Source organism: Quercus lobata, chromosome 10 (genome assembly GCF_001633185.2).
Source record: "Quercus lobata isolate SW786 chromosome 10, ValleyOak3.0 Primary Assembly, whole genome shotgun sequence".
NCBI lineage: Eukaryota > Viridiplantae > Streptophyta > Magnoliopsida > Fagales > Fagaceae > Quercus > Quercus lobata.
The window spans coordinates 13,067,131-13,083,034 of NC_044913.1; the positions used below are offsets into that span (position 1 = coordinate 13,067,131).

Consider the following 15,904-nt stretch of genomic DNA (forward strand, 5'->3'; position numbering starts at 1 on the left):
GTGATTGTCTAGAACACACTCAAGTTCAAGGTTTACAATCTTGAACGTGTACTAATAGATTCTAGTCATGGAATAGCCACAATTTTGTTGGTGGGGTTTTCTTTCCCCCATTTTTCCTATAACTTCCACGGGTTGGACCACCGAAACACAAATTAGTACATATTCACATAGCATAGGTGACATGCACACATGATGGAAATGAGACTTGATAATTCTCTCAACAAAAAGAAATTAGACTTGATTAATACAAGATAGTGAACTTTGACTTGATGGAAATTTGGAAAGAAAATTAAAATACAAAATGAGAAGTGCTAGAACAGTTAATGTACAATTACAGGGAAAAAAAGGGTAGGAAATGGGGCGTAATTCAACATCAATGACTATAGTTCCATCAGAGGATTGAGCGAATCCTTCCCATAACCTAAACAACAAACAGAACTTCATCACTATATTGTAATAAATCTGACAAAAGAGATTCTCTAAAATCTATGTATACATACCACAAAGTTAATATGCTCTATTTTGTATTCTACAAAGTTATCATTTACTTTCCTATGGCCAAACCATATAGCTACATGGTTTCGTGCTGGATTTTTCAGAAAATTTCTCATGATCCATAAAAGCCACCAAAAAAAGTAATATTGGTCAGTGAAGTCATATTGGATATGACCAATAGGTAGTGTTACTGTCACATATACTTCATTTTCTACTTCTTATCTTACAGCTCCTACTAAACCCTCTTAAACCAACAAATTGTGACAGTAACATATTAGTCTCTAAAGTCATATTGAAATGACTAACAGGAAGTGTTACTTTCACACATACTTCATTTTCTACTTCTTATCTTACAGCTCTAACCAAACCCTCATAAACTAGCAAATTATGTCTACTGAAAATTTCAGCACTGTTTAGAATATACAATTTTGTAGTCTAGGCCTTGATTCTCCTCCAGAGAGTAATCATCAGAACTTATATCAACAAACTTGATCATACCATAGCACTTATTCCTCTCCCTGAGCATGTAAACTTGACATAATGACATTATAACGAACTTAAATGCATCAAATATTTAAAATCACCAACTTCAAAATAACAAATTTACATATAAATCAACCAACATGGTACATATACACTGAAAAGAAATGCATTAATGCAAAATGAATGCTTATTAAAGAAAAAGTGTTTGCATTATTCTGTTTCTAATTAAGTGCAAAGAAGACATAAGGATTTTGGCTTAATGGAAATCAAGGTGTTCACATATTGATTAGTTCAGCTCTCTCTATTTCTGATGGTGCACTGCCCAGGTGCCTAAGAGGATCTTAGGAAACTTCCTAACCACTCCTTGGTATAATCATGGTGGTAATCAATGGAGTTTAACAACTCCACATCTGTATGCTACGCTCAGGCCTCCTTTAGAGTTGAGATATTCAAGCATGTAATAGGGATTATCTCGGAAAGTTTTACAATCTTGAACTTATCAACAGTAGTATGTTGTGAATTTCTCTAAGACCACCAGCAATTTTGTTGGTGGATTTCTGTCTCAAAAAACAAAACATTATCATAAAAACAGGACATTAACTTTGAAATTTATTGTTTCATGACTTAAAATAATTATTTCAAGATATTCCATGAAATATTGACTAAAAGATAAAGTACAGTGTATGTGTTTTTCTTTTTCAGCAATTGAAATTACAGTATTTTTTTAGATCGTCAAAAGTTCATCTAATATCTCAAAAAAAGACTGCAAAGAAAATATATCTTCTATCCTTAAGCATAATGCCATTGCCCAATGTCAGTCCCACTAATAAAGTACGTGGTTATGAGGTACGATTATTGTCTCAAGTCCTAACCTTCGTTTCTTTGCATCAACATATATTAAGCACCAATGCAGCACCATAGTATAGATTAAACAATACATAGTATTGGCTAAAAACTATGAAGCAATTTATAAGCTCTAACAGGCGGTTAAAAATTGTCACACAAGCGCAACAAATTTATAATGTTCTAACAAGAAAGATTCAAAAACCAAAATTATCATAACATCAACTTGTATCTGCATACTAGACCCAATAGCATGATTTTTTATAACCTGAAAAGAGAGACTCAAAATTCTCACCAACCAAACAGCACATTGTGATAGAGAGACCAAAGATGAATTGTAAAGGAAGAAACAAATACAAGGGAAATGACAATGACATCCACCTCGAAGATGGCGAGCTCCTCAAGCTTCATGTCTTAGTGCAGCTTGATGGAGCATCTGAAGCTTCTAAAATTTGCTTCTCATCTCCGATCAGCGAACCAGTTCATGCTTGTGCATTGCATTTGCACCAGATGTGCTCGCAAAAATCAGCACAGTTCATTGTTCAAGCTAGCTTTGGTCCTTTTATTATTATTTGGGTTTGATTTGGATGAACGGTGAAGATGGCGTAGTGGTATTTGGGTTTATTTGGGATGAACAGCGAAGATGGACTGCTTAATTTTGGTGAACATGAATGGTGAGGATGGCTTGTATTATGGGTTTGCTTTGGATGAATGGTGTGGATGGTCTGCTTTATTTGGTTGAACATGAATGGCGAGGATGAATGCTTAGAGGATGTCAAGACATCTTTTTAATGAATGGTGAGGATGGTTTGCCTTAGAGGAGGTACGTAGTTATTTATGAAAAAAGGTTTCTCCCCAAACTAGTTGGTGTGAAACGTCTTTTTTATTGGTTAAAATGTATGTTGGATAAAGAATACTGTGATAGCTTAAAGTAACGTCTCATCAGGGTTCTTTAGCCAGCTTCTTCAATCAGATTTTGTATCCAAAGAACTCTAAATATGTCCCACACCATTTACAAAACTGTTTACATCATAATGGAGACGTAAGGAAATTGGTATAGTGAGAAAGAATCAAGGCATTCACATGTTGATTAGTTCTGTTCGCTCCTATTTTTGGTGGTGGCATTGGCCAGGTGCCTATAAGAGGGCCTTAGTAAACTTCCTAAGCATTCATTGGTAGAATCATGGTGGTGATCAATAGAATTTAACAAATCCACATCCTTATTTTGTACTTAGGCCTCCTTTAGAGTTGAGATATCTGAACATGTAGTGATTATCTAGAACACATATTCGGTTCAAAAGTTATATGATTTTGAACTTGTACTAATTGATTCCAGTCATGGACTAGCCACGAATAAAGTTCAAAGCTCCCATAACTATTGGTGTTTTCATTTCCACCATTTTCTTATAACGTCCTTTAATAATCTAAATTTAGATATTTCCACAATTTCAACCATTGAAAGACAAATCGATACATTTTCACATAGATACACACACTAAAAAATACAAATACAATATAGAGAAATTATACTTCATGAAAATTTGGAAAGGAAGTAAAATATAAAATGAGAAGAGTGAGCGCAGTACATATACAATTAACTGGTGATGGCTTGGTAAAAAATATAAAAAGAAGAGGTGTTGAAAGATAAGAACTCAGTTTTTCTTTTGAAACAATTATAATACAAAATTGACTGAGCATGAACCTAAGAAATCAAGAATTCAAGAAAAAATTTTCATACACCGACCATATGAAAAGAACACAAACCCACTCAAGTTAAACAAAGTTCAACAAATTATGACCTTTCAGCTAACACATGCCACTAATTTAAAACCTATTACAAATGGTGGACTATAAGATGAAGCAATTAAAATCTGATATTTATTTAATACTCCTAGAACCTTTCCTTAGATTTAAAAAATCCTTAGATTTAAAAATAAATAAATAAAGTTCCAAGTCAATAGTAGTTAAGTCATCCTTCAACATTCACCAAAAATGTAATTTCGTAAGTTATCAACAAATAGGGCATTCTTTTAACAAAAAAAGAGAGGGCAAACTGTAGTTTCACCGTGAAATAAGGAATTTGTATTAATACATTGTTAAGTTCAGGATACAGACAAGAAAACGTATATAATCGCATACCTTTTTGTCAAGTTATGTGTGTCATGTAGGAGCAAATATGCACTCTTGGAATTCCGAATATCAAACCTCCCTAGGTCTTCACCAATTTCACAATGTATAAAAGCTGGGAAATCTTTGTCAAAAGTGTAAGCATGAAGATAGCCGATCTTCTGCAAGTTAAGAAAATTACAAACCATTGACATTTATGCCCTAGTCTAGGATAAGAGAATATATGATACCATAGATATCAGATTAAGCAGAACAAAGATAGAGACATATTGAAACTTCCAAGCTACCATTTACAGCATGAGGTTTCTTCTGATTCCTCAAAGGTAGTTGTATCACACTTTAAAAACTTCATGTCACAAAAGCACTAAGTGAATAACAACACAACACTATTGCTGCAACTCTGTAAATTTGTATAGCAGTCATCAATGAAAGAAATATACTAATGAAAGCAAGGATCAAATACAAAGACTTCATTTATTGATGTAGTTAGGACCAAGTTCTTATTAGGGAAGTAATCCAGTGCATTTGATAGTCAGCTTCTCCAGGTAAGGGGAATGAAATGAACACCAACATTCCACCTGCCCAACTTGGGCAAAATTTTAAGCAACTATGTCCCTTAAGCTGTAATGGTATTGCGTAGCACATCTGAATTTGGTCAGCAACAAGACAAATAACTAATCAACTATATATGCGTGTCAAAAACTAAAAAATTTTCCCTATACCAAGATATATCTATACTGCAAATATATAAAATACATAGTTTTTTTTGGGGGGGCAGGGGCATGTTGATAGGAAAGTAGAATTCCAAGTTCTAACCACACCCATAATAACAATTTTTCTTCTCAGTTTATTTTTTTTAAAATTTTTTTTTTCCAGAATACAACAAACAACTTGTGTCTTACAGCTCTAGCCAAACCCTCTTAAACTGGCAAATTGTGTCCACTGAAAATTTCAGCACTGTCTAAACCATTCAGTTTTGTAGTCTAGGCCTTGATTCTCCTCCGGAGAGTAATCATCAAAACTTATATCAAAAAAATTAATCTTACCATAGTGCTTGTTCCTCAGCCTGAGCATGTAAACCTGACATAGTGACATTAAAATGAACTTAAACACATCATATATTTAAAATCACCAACTTGAAAAATAACAAGTTTACATACAAATGAACCAATATGTTATGTATACGCTGAAAAGAAATGCATCATTGCAAAATTAATGCTTATTTAAAGAAAAAGTGTTTGCTTACTGGCCAAGATCAGATTGTGTAGTAGCTTTTGTTAAGGAGTGTTGTTTTCTACAGTGCTACATATTATGGGACTTCATTTATTAAGGAGGAATTTAGATCTAAACTTAAAGAAAAGTGTTAAAATAATAATTATATGATCAACTTCTTCATTTTATAATAGCTTGAACTTTTAGAATACACATAGTTTAACTTCTTCATTTTGTAATAATAATTCAATTTCTTACCTTGAAAATTCTGCTCCTTTAATTTTTTTAAACAGATTCTGTTTCAATACTGAATGAAAAAATCCACCCCTGTCAGTAAAGCATGCCAACCAAAATGTGTATAGTTTTATCATCTAGGAGAAACTGGTGATATTATGAAACTAATCTTGCTTGATATTTTACTGTCAACCGTATGCAAGATTCAGTTAAAGTTTTGATGCATGCAGGCAGGGTATCCCTCCAGATGCAGTATACCAATGTCCAAGCTTAATGTTCTTTATAGATACTGAGATACAGTATTGGCAGTTACGTGAAGCACCCAAACCTTCAGGACTATAAGACAAAAGAAAAGGAATTAAGAAAGAGGAATCTATGAGTTATTCATCTAGAAAAAGAATGCAATTTACCACAGTTAAATGTAGTCAAATTTTGGCACTAATTTTTATCAATGAAAAACTGAGAAAGAACTAAAATTAGAGCATAAAATTAAGATATACCTCTTTAAGAAACTCTCTTATGAAGTTTGAGAATTAATCAGTTTGTCAAGCCTTATATACAAACAGAAACTAACTGCCATGAACGTCTAGACATCTCTAAACTGATCTTTTCATTTTAATCCATGATTCCATATTAACCACTGGAAGTTCAAAGTGGAAAGTGGCTTAAAATGATAAGAAAAAGCTCTAATTTACTAATTCTAAAGTGAGGTTTCTTGGTTATCTCCTTTTTCCAGTCCAACAAAAGTGAATTATCACATCATTATGCATTATAAGAGCATCAACTCACTAGACTATTCGATAATTAAAATTAATTGAAAAATGTATTTGAACTGCCACACCTCTTCATCTTGTTAGAAGTTCTGGCTATGAGCTCAGATACAGCTCATTTTTTATGATCATTTATGTAAGCAAATGAAGAGCGAGCCTGGAAAGCTCTAACTTATTACAATTATCTAGCAAGTTCGCATCTTAATTCTTACATGAAATAGACACAAAATAGTCTAAAGAATTACAATTGCAAAAATATCTACATATGGATGGACTCTATGAAGGAATGAACAAAGTTACTATCTGTAAGACCCGAAACAAAAGACCACTCGTATGCATCAAATATAAAGGAGTAATATTCCATATATTTGAATTAGGTCCCCTACTCCACCATCCACATAATAAATCAAGAACCTTCTCAGATAATACCCATTGAACCCCAAACACCATGAATATCAAACTCCACAACTCAAAAACCACACTAAAATGTATCAAGAGGAGGTCCACAATTTCCCCACTACAACGGCATATACAACATCAACTCACCATTGAGTAATCTCTCTTGATGAGGTTCTCACAGATAAGAATTTTATCCCAAGCTGCCATCTACGCAAAAAAGGAAACTCTCCAAGGAGCCTTGGCCCTCCATATGGCTTTCCAAGGGAAAGGCATTGGAGTGGAGCCCCATAAAGTCTCGTAACAAGATCGTACAGTGAACTCCCCATTACTCTTTAGCTTCCACCTCATCCTATCACTTCCCCCCCCCCCCCCCCCTTAATGGAATATAAGAATCTAACAGATGGAAAAATGAAGCCACCCCATTTATTTCCCAATCATTAAAATTTCTCATGAATTTCATGCAACAACTTCTCCTCCCCCTTCTTCCTATCTCTCCAATAAAGATTCCACATAAGCTTTCTTATCCACAGTAGTGTCATACAGTATAGGAAACATTAGCTTCAAAGGCTGATCTCCACACCAACTCTCATGCCAAAATCAAATTTGACTACCAGAGCCTATGTCAAATAAGAAACAATATCCCTTCATTCTAATGCTCTTCCAAAATCCACAGCCATGAGTGCCCCAAACAGATTTCGAGTAACATCCACCGCACTCCTACCCATAAATCTAAGAGCCTCAAACTCATTGATATAACTTTAAGAACGTAAACTATAGTATTCCAAAAAGAGGGTCTCAAAATCGTTTCTACTACTCATTTAGCATTTGCTTCCTTTGCCCATTAACTATGAACCCACTCCTCAGAAGTAAACAAGGCCCTTAGGTTATGCTTTTGCTTATAAATGGATTTTATTGTAAGATATGAAGTGCAAAACCTAGTTTTCCCAGCTCTAACCAGCTCTCTTTGGTTTGTGTATTCTCTCGTCATATTTAACACACCCCCATGGTTGTAGATATATCCAGTCAATTGAATGGCTCAATAAAGGCGCCTCGCCTTAGTGCCTTTGAGGCGCTTTTTTGGTGGCTCACCTCAACTGGGCGCCTAGGCGAGCGCCTGGAACACCTTTAACTACATCGATCTGTTCAATGTATATTGCTATGTTTAGTACAAATAATGCCAAGAGAACAAGGGAGCTTTATCCAGAACACCATGTGTCTACAGGATGGTAGCATTTCAATTGAACTACAGGTAACATTAAAATGAACAGAAAAGCTTAAAGGTTCATATTTGGAAATTTCATAAACCCATAGTTCACAATAGTGTTCTAAATTTCTGCAAAAGTTGTCATTTGTGTGAAATATTATTTTTTATTTTTAAGAGGACCTTAGTAAACTTCCTAAGCATTCATTGGTAGAATCATGGTGGTGATCAATGGAGTATACCCCACATCCTTATGCTACGCTTAGGTAGTAGAATGTTTAGTATTGATTTCTATGCCTAACATAAGCAATGACTTACACACACACACACACACAAAAAAAAAAAAAAAAAAAAATGCCTAACAAAAGCAATGTGATGCAGTCCTAAGAGTATATAATCACTATCCTCATTATGCTTAGTGACATTAAAATTGTTATCACGAGATTTATAACCCTCATCATCCTCCTCATCTATTTCATGTAAATCAATAATCTCTCCCCATCATCTTTGCCATCTAAATTAATAATCTCTCTCTCTCTCAAAAGGAGTATGTTGTAAACTAGAACTTGAACTTGTTGCCCTCCCCAGTGACCTCATCTTGCTTGACTCCTTTGGTGAGGATGAGCTGTATGTGGGGTGTGCTCTTGGATGGATTTTTACTTTCTGGAATTTGAAAAGGCATGGAGGGTTGGGCTTAGGTGTATGATATCATACCATAAATTTAATTTTTGTATAACAAATCATGTAATATATAAAGAACATTAAGATTTTACAGCAACATTATCAATAATGTAGCAGGAAGAACTTAATGTTGTCAAAAACACCATGGAATTGTTATACAAAAATCAAATTTATGGTATGATATCACATTTGGTATATTTATTTTATTTATAAAAATAAAAGGCTCCAAAAAAATTATTTGAGCTAATTGCAAAAGCTCCAAAAATCGTGGTTTAGGCACGCATTTGCAAATGCACCTCGCTTTAGAGGCGAAAGGCGCTGAGTTTTTGCCACTTTGCGCTTAAGCACTCTTTTAATAACAATGGTTTTCTTCCCACAATTTTCTTATGACTTCCTTTAATATTCTAAAATTTAGATATTTCAACAGTTTGGACCACTGAAGCACAAATTGGTACATACATAGATACATGCACACATGCATGCTCACCCACCTACACACAAAGAATTAAATAAATAAATAATTAAATATAAGATAGCCAAGTTATACTTGATGGAAATTTGGAAAGAAAACACACAATGAGAAGAGTGAGCACAGTAAATATAAAATTAAGTGGCATTGGCTAAGCCAAATATATAAAAGAAGTGTTGAAAAAAAAAGAATTCAGTTTTTCTAAATTTTTTTTTTTTTTTTTTTTTTTTAACTATATATAAATTTGCAGGTATTCAAAGTTAACTAAGAATGGATATAAGAAATCAAGAATTCAAGAAAGAAATTCACACACTGACCATATGAAAGGAACACGTACCTACTCAAGTTAATCTTGCTATTCTACTGTCAACTGTATGCAGGATTCATTTAAATTCTTGACGCATACAGGCAACAGTGTGCCAACCTTGTTCTTTTGTAATCCAAAATTTCTTCTAAAAGTGATCAGCCTTGACAAAAAATAAAAAGGACTATAAGTTTGCATCACATACTTATATGTCTTAATTTAATTGAACAGAGCAGAATCATATTAGACTACTAGTCATCAACTTGGTTAGTTTTCAAAGCAAGTATTATTCCTTAAAACAAGACTCCCATAAAGTACATTGCAGGCTAGTAGTTTGATTTTGAAAATGCACATATAGAGAAGTTAAAAACACATCAAAAAGGACATTTCATGGTGCAACTAAAACCAAATGATGGGTTTCAGTTCATGGAAAATTTAGAGGTTATTAAAAGAAGTACTTGTTTAACATAACACTTAAGAGAATCATTGATTTGGATGAGTGGATCGTAAGGTTGGTGCCGCTCTGTTTTCACTTATTATGTAATCACCATGCAACGAAAAAAATACAGTTATAGCGACACTTTTTGGTCACTCAAGCAAAAAAGATATGAGAACTTCAAAGGAGCTACCACAGAAAATTCTTTATGCAGTATGAGTTTATGTGTGATTTGAACACAATATTTATCCCAGTCCAAACGCCATAAACAAATCAGCTATTGTTGCATTCTGCTAAATGCATATTGTTAATAACAAAAAAGGACAAGGGAGCTTTATCCAGAACACTGTGTCTGCAGGATGGTAACATTTTGATTGAACTACAGGTAACATTAGGAAGAACAAAGAAACTTACAAGTTCATATTTGGGAATGGCACAAACCTGTCCAAGACCAACTTGTTCCCATAATCTTCTAAATGCTTGCAAAAGTAGTCATTTGTGTGAAATGTCTTTTTTTTTTGTTAAAATGTATGTTGGATAAAGAAAACTGTGACAGCTTAAAGTAACGTCTCATCAGGGTTCTTTAGCCAGCTTCTTCAAACAGATTTTGTATCCAAGGAATTCTAAATGTGTCCCACACCACTGACAGACTATTTACACCATAATGGAGACATAAGGAAATTGGCATAGTGAGAAAGAATCAACGGGTTCACATGTTAATTAGTTCAGTTCGCTCGCTCCTATTTTTGATGGTGGCATTGACCAAGTGCCTATAAGGGGGCCTTAGTAAACTTCCTAAGCAATCATTGGTAGAATCATGGTGGTGATTGATAGATTTAACAACTCCACATCCTTATGTTGCACTTAGGCCTCTTTTAGTGTTGAGATATCTAAACATGTAGTGATTATCTAGAACACATATTAGGTTCAAAAGTTTTATGATTTTGAACTTGTACTAATTGACTCCAGTCATGGACTAGCCACGAATAAAGTTCAAAGCTCCCATACCTATTGGCAATGTTTTCATTCCCACATTTTTCTTATAACTTCCTTTAATATTCTAAATTTAGTAATTTCCTCAGTTTCAACCACTAAAAGACAAATTGGTAAATTTTCACATAGACACACACACACAGAAAAAAGATAAAAACAAGATAAAAATACAGAGTGAGAAGTGTGACCACAGTAAATATACAACAAACTGGCATTGGCATAGCAAAACATATAAAAGAAGTGGTGTTGAAAGACAAGAACTCAGTTTTTCTTTTAAAATAATTATAAATTTTGAAGGTATGCAAAATTGACTGAGCAAGGGTCTAAGAAATCAAGAATTCAAGAAAAAATTTCACAAACTGACCATATGAAAAGAACACGAACCCACTCAAGTTAAACAAAGTACAGCAAATTAAGACCTTTCAGACAACACATGCCACTAATTTAAAATCTATTACAATTGGTGGACTATAAGATCAAACAATTAAAATCTGATATTTGTTTATTACTACTAGAGCCTGTCCTTAGATTTTTTAAAAAAAATAAAGTTCCAGGTCAATAGTAGTTAAACAATTAAACCATCCTTCAGTATTCCAAAAAAAAAAAGAAAATGTAATTTTGTAAGTTATCAACAAAGAGGGCTTACTTTTAACCAAAACAATGAGGACATACTGTAGTTTCTCCATGACATAAGAAATTTGTATTGATACATTATTTTGACCATCAAAGCTATCTAGAAATTAAGTTCAGGATATATACAAGAAAACATATATAACCGCATACCTTTTTGTCAAGTTATGTGTGCCATGTAGGAGTAAACATGCACTCTTGAAATTCCCAATATCAAACATCCCTAGATCTTCACCAATTTCACAATGCATAAAAACTGGGAATCTCTGTCAAAAGTGTAAGCATGAAGATAGCTGAGCTTCTGCAGGTTAAGAAAATTACAAACCATTGACATGAAGTTTATGCCCTAGTCCAGGATAAGAGAATATATGATACCATAGATATCAGATTAAGCAGAACAAAGATATAGACATATTGAAAGTTCCAAGCTACCATTTACAGCATGAGGTTTCTTCTGATTCCTCAAAGGTAGTTGTATCACAATTTAAAAAATTCATGTTGCAAAAGCACTAAGTGAATAACAACACAACACTATTGCTGCAACTCTTTAAATTTGTATAGCAGTCATCAATGAAAGAAATATACTAATGAAAGCAAGGATCAAATACAAAGACTTCATTTATTAATGTAGTTAGGACCAAGTTCTTATTAGGGAAGTAATCCAGTGCATTTGAAAGTCATTTTCTCCAGGTAAGGGGAATGAAATGAACACCAGCATGCCACCTGTCCAACTTGGGCAAAAGTCAAACGCAACAATGTCTCTTTAGCTGTAAAGGTATTGCATAGCACATCTGAATTTGGTTAGCAACAAGAAAAATAACTAATCAACTATATGTGGGTGTCATAAACTAAAATCTTGTCCCTATACCAAGATATATCTATACTGCAAATATATAAAATACATAGTTTTTTTTTTTTTTTTGTGGGGGGGGGGGGGGGGGGGGGGGGGGGGGTGGCAGGGGGATGTTGATAGGAAAGTATAATTCCAAGTTCTTATCACACCCATAATAACAATTTTTTTCTTCTCAGTTTTTTTTTTATAAATTTTTTCCAGAATACAACAAACAACTTTGGATCTACATTAATACCTATTTCCCCTAAGATTTGTTAAAAGCACAGCTGTCTGTAGCCTTCAATTTTTACATTTATTCAAGAATAATGCCTCAAAGAAAGGAACATTTAGGACATTTACAAGAATTACAGATCCTTCCATTTTGCCCTGTAATATTTGATGGCTCATATGTCTAAAGAGGGATTCAAATACAGGAAAAAACTTCAAACTTTGCGATAGACTAACATATCGCATAACAATAAACATATAAATGTCCTTTCTTGAAAGCCTAAAGATAATGCTTCTTGTGTTGAGGTGCATGCATATTTGTGTTTGCCTGTGTGTGTATCATATACACCTTCTAGATAAAAAGAAAGAAAACAATATAGAAGCTGGTAAAACTTCATTCCATGAACAAAAGGAAAAAGAAAAAAATGACTCCTTTCCAAGAAGCTTTGAAAAATAAAATAAAATAACTGATATCATTAATTTTAAGACATGCCCCATTGTATAGATAAAAAAAGAGTCCCAAATACCTGTTTGACTACACGTATCTTATTATACTATTTGAAAAATCAAGCCTACTAGTAAAGTGTAAGATTCATCAAGATTGAAAGTGTCAATAAACTTGGTAAAGTCTCTTGACATTGTACTACAGACCTGGTATTGAATTGCACATCCGCCAGAAATTGGAGGACTAGGGTGCTAAAGAGGGAAAATTCCCATTGTGTAGCTCACAGGCCATGTAGGTCTCTAATGACCACAAGAAGATGGGAATGGTCAAAAACGTTTGCCAAAATATTCAGGAAACTGATAGGTAAAGAAACATATTGCCAAAAATTTATCTAATATCTCCAAAGAAACTGCAAAGAAAAATTTTCTTCTATCCCCATACATAATGATTAATGAAGGAGTATAAATAAACTTATATAATGCCATTACTGTCTCTTTTTTTGGTTGAAATTCAAAGGTTCTTTTGTTAAAAGGTAAGATTGCTTCTTAAGTCCTAACATTCATTACTTTTGCATCAACATATATATAAAAAGCACCAATGCAGCACCATATATCGCATAGATTAAACAATATATATAGTAATAGCGCAAAAACAAGGAACTGAAGGAAGCATTTTATAAGCTCTAACAAAGTGCTACAAATTTTCAATTTTCTGACCAAACAAAATTCAAAAACCAAAATTATCGTAACATCAACTTGTCCTGCATATCAGAGTACCCGTGGGGAACTGAACTGAAAAGAGAGACTCACAATTCTCACTAACCAAACAGCACATGGTGAAAAAGAGACAAAAGATGAATTGTAAATGAAGAAACAAATACAGGGTCACGAAGTGAAGACTTTTCGTGCCCAAAACTGACTAGGAAATGAAATTAGGCACGCAATGAATACCTCTTTGGAAAAACACTTTCAGCAAGTCCGACCGAATTTTCCGGTGCAGGGGCGGGAGTTTTTTTTTTTTTAAATGTTGCCATGGTCGGGTTGTCAATTATTTGACTAAAATAGGCAATACCAGTTGCTAGGAAATTTCGGAATTGTTTTGTCGTATCATAATCACCGACAAGTGGCAGCCGTTCGATTTGCGATTGATAATCGAACGGCTTCTCATTGAGGATAAATTATTCCAAAACAAATAGAAAGGACAAAAAGTATGTGCGTACGTTCGTGTAATAAAGTACGTGTATAGTATTTCAAAAAAAAAAAACAAAAGGTACGTGCATAGAATTTTTTTAGCCAGTTCTCTTCCACTACTGATTAACTATTTATTTTAGAAAAGTTTTTATACTATTTTTAAGAAAAATAAAAAAATTGTCAAAATATTATTTGTTTTTTTTTTAATAATTTTTTTTTAAAAATAAATTATTAACCACTACTCTAAAAATATTTATTAATATTTTTTTCTTTTAAGAAATAAAAATAATTTTATAACAACTGGTGTACGGTTTATTATTAGTTTTAATTTAAATTTATTATTAAAATTACATTCTAATTTAACAGTAATAATTTCATATACTACAAAATTTATCGTAACGAAGGAAATATTTACATTTTACACCAAAAAAATCAATTGGAAATTGGAAGCTAAAGCTAGCCGTTGATGAGAGAAATCGCTAACAGATCAGCGTCCGATTGAGACAATGTTCCCCAAACAAAAGACTAATTTTGATTCCTACCATCAACGGCCTCAAACAAAAGTAGTTTTTCACTATTTTCATTGGCAGCCGTTCGATGTACGATTGTTAATCGAAGGGCCTTAAACAGAAAGTAATTTTGGTGAGCGTCACTACGCAGCCGTTGGATATGCAATCGCAATTTTGAGGTATAAAGATAATGTGCAGAATAGCTAGTGGTTAATGAAAATCTCGTCAACCCGTCTTTCGGAAAAAAAAGAAAAACTTCACGTCAACCCGTTTTTTTTTTTTTTCGAAAAAAAAAAAAAACTCCATGGCTGCAGTATGCGGACGACGCACGGAGTCGGAGAGAAATACCATTTCCGAATGTGATGCAAATCTTAGCAATCAGGGAAGGTTAGTCTACTGACTCTACTCTACCGTGTCTTCATTTTTTTTCTGTGTTTTACTATATATATATATATATATATATCAAAACCCATCTCTAAATATTCTGGCGGATCAGCAAAACTCCGCCACCTTTCACTAAAATCGTCACAACTGACGTGAATCACGTCCCCGCATAAGTCATAACTATATCTATCTGAATTTTCTCCAGATAAGCCAACTTCTAAGTCTCTTGCAGGCTACCTTTTGTGCTACTAACCCTCGGCAAAGCCGATCGATGAACTAATTTTCATCGTGTTTGATGAGCTGAACCCAATTACGTAGCCACACATTTCCTCAAATACAAGCCAACTCTTTGATGAAGCACAACGGATGTTCCTCGCACCAAAATCACCATTTCAACCCCAGTTAGCTTGGGTGACACCCAGTCCAGCCCATGCATAAAACCTAGCTAGCGGGTGAAATTTGCGGTTGGAGAAGCTGGGCTAGCAGTCAAAAGAGCATTCACTGTGACTTGCTAAGCTTGGGGCCATCAATCTAACGTCGTGGAGGTGAGGGACTTGAGGAAACCGCGCGTTGTTGTAGGGTTTCAATGAGAGGTTGCGGTGCCACCGATTTGACAAACAAAAATTAAAGACAGAAAACCAGTGGTTTTGTTGCAAGCAGAAGTTAGGATCGTCGATCGATGGTGAGATTTAATTTATATACAGAGAAGAAATATTCTGTGGTGCAATTGGGTTTTGGCTCTTTTTGCCTTTTGGGTGGAAGAATTATGGCATGCCGTAGATGTTGATGGTTTAAACCTTGTCATGACAGCGGGGTTTAGAGTCTCATGGCAGATGTAGGAGTTGATTGGCTTCAAACACTAGCCAGTTTAACCTTTGATGCTCAAACGTAGCACTGAGAGAAGAAGCTAAGATAAGAATATATGTAAGGTGGCGGCTACATGTCAATATGCTCCAGGGATGAGGGGAGTAGTTTTAGTCTTTATAGTCCCATTTGAATTGAGGAGAGAAGAGAGTAGAGTAAAGTTAAACGAAAATTA

General features: G+C 34.1%; 1 long non-coding RNA gene and 1 pseudogene across 5 annotated transcripts; both read right to left on the bottom strand.

The window, feature by feature from the left end:
- The window catches only part of LOC115964361, a 52,988-nt pseudogene that overhangs the window by 1,638 nt on the left and 35,446 nt on the right, over positions 1-15,904 (bottom strand).
- Positions 194-13,803, bottom strand: LOC115962760. 5 transcript variants are annotated; one of them, XR_004085594.1, is made up of 6 exons: positions 13,733-13,803; positions 11,431-12,044; positions 9,256-9,381; positions 4,995-5,028; positions 3,961-4,109; positions 194-421 (listed from the first exon to the last, which is right to left on the bottom strand). It is a non-coding gene; the product is annotated as an uncharacterized LOC115962760 (long non-coding RNA). The 5 variants fall into 5 exon arrangements; XR_004085592.1 differs by having other exon boundaries at positions 9,252-9,381; XR_004085593.1 differs by having other exon boundaries at positions 3,961-5,028.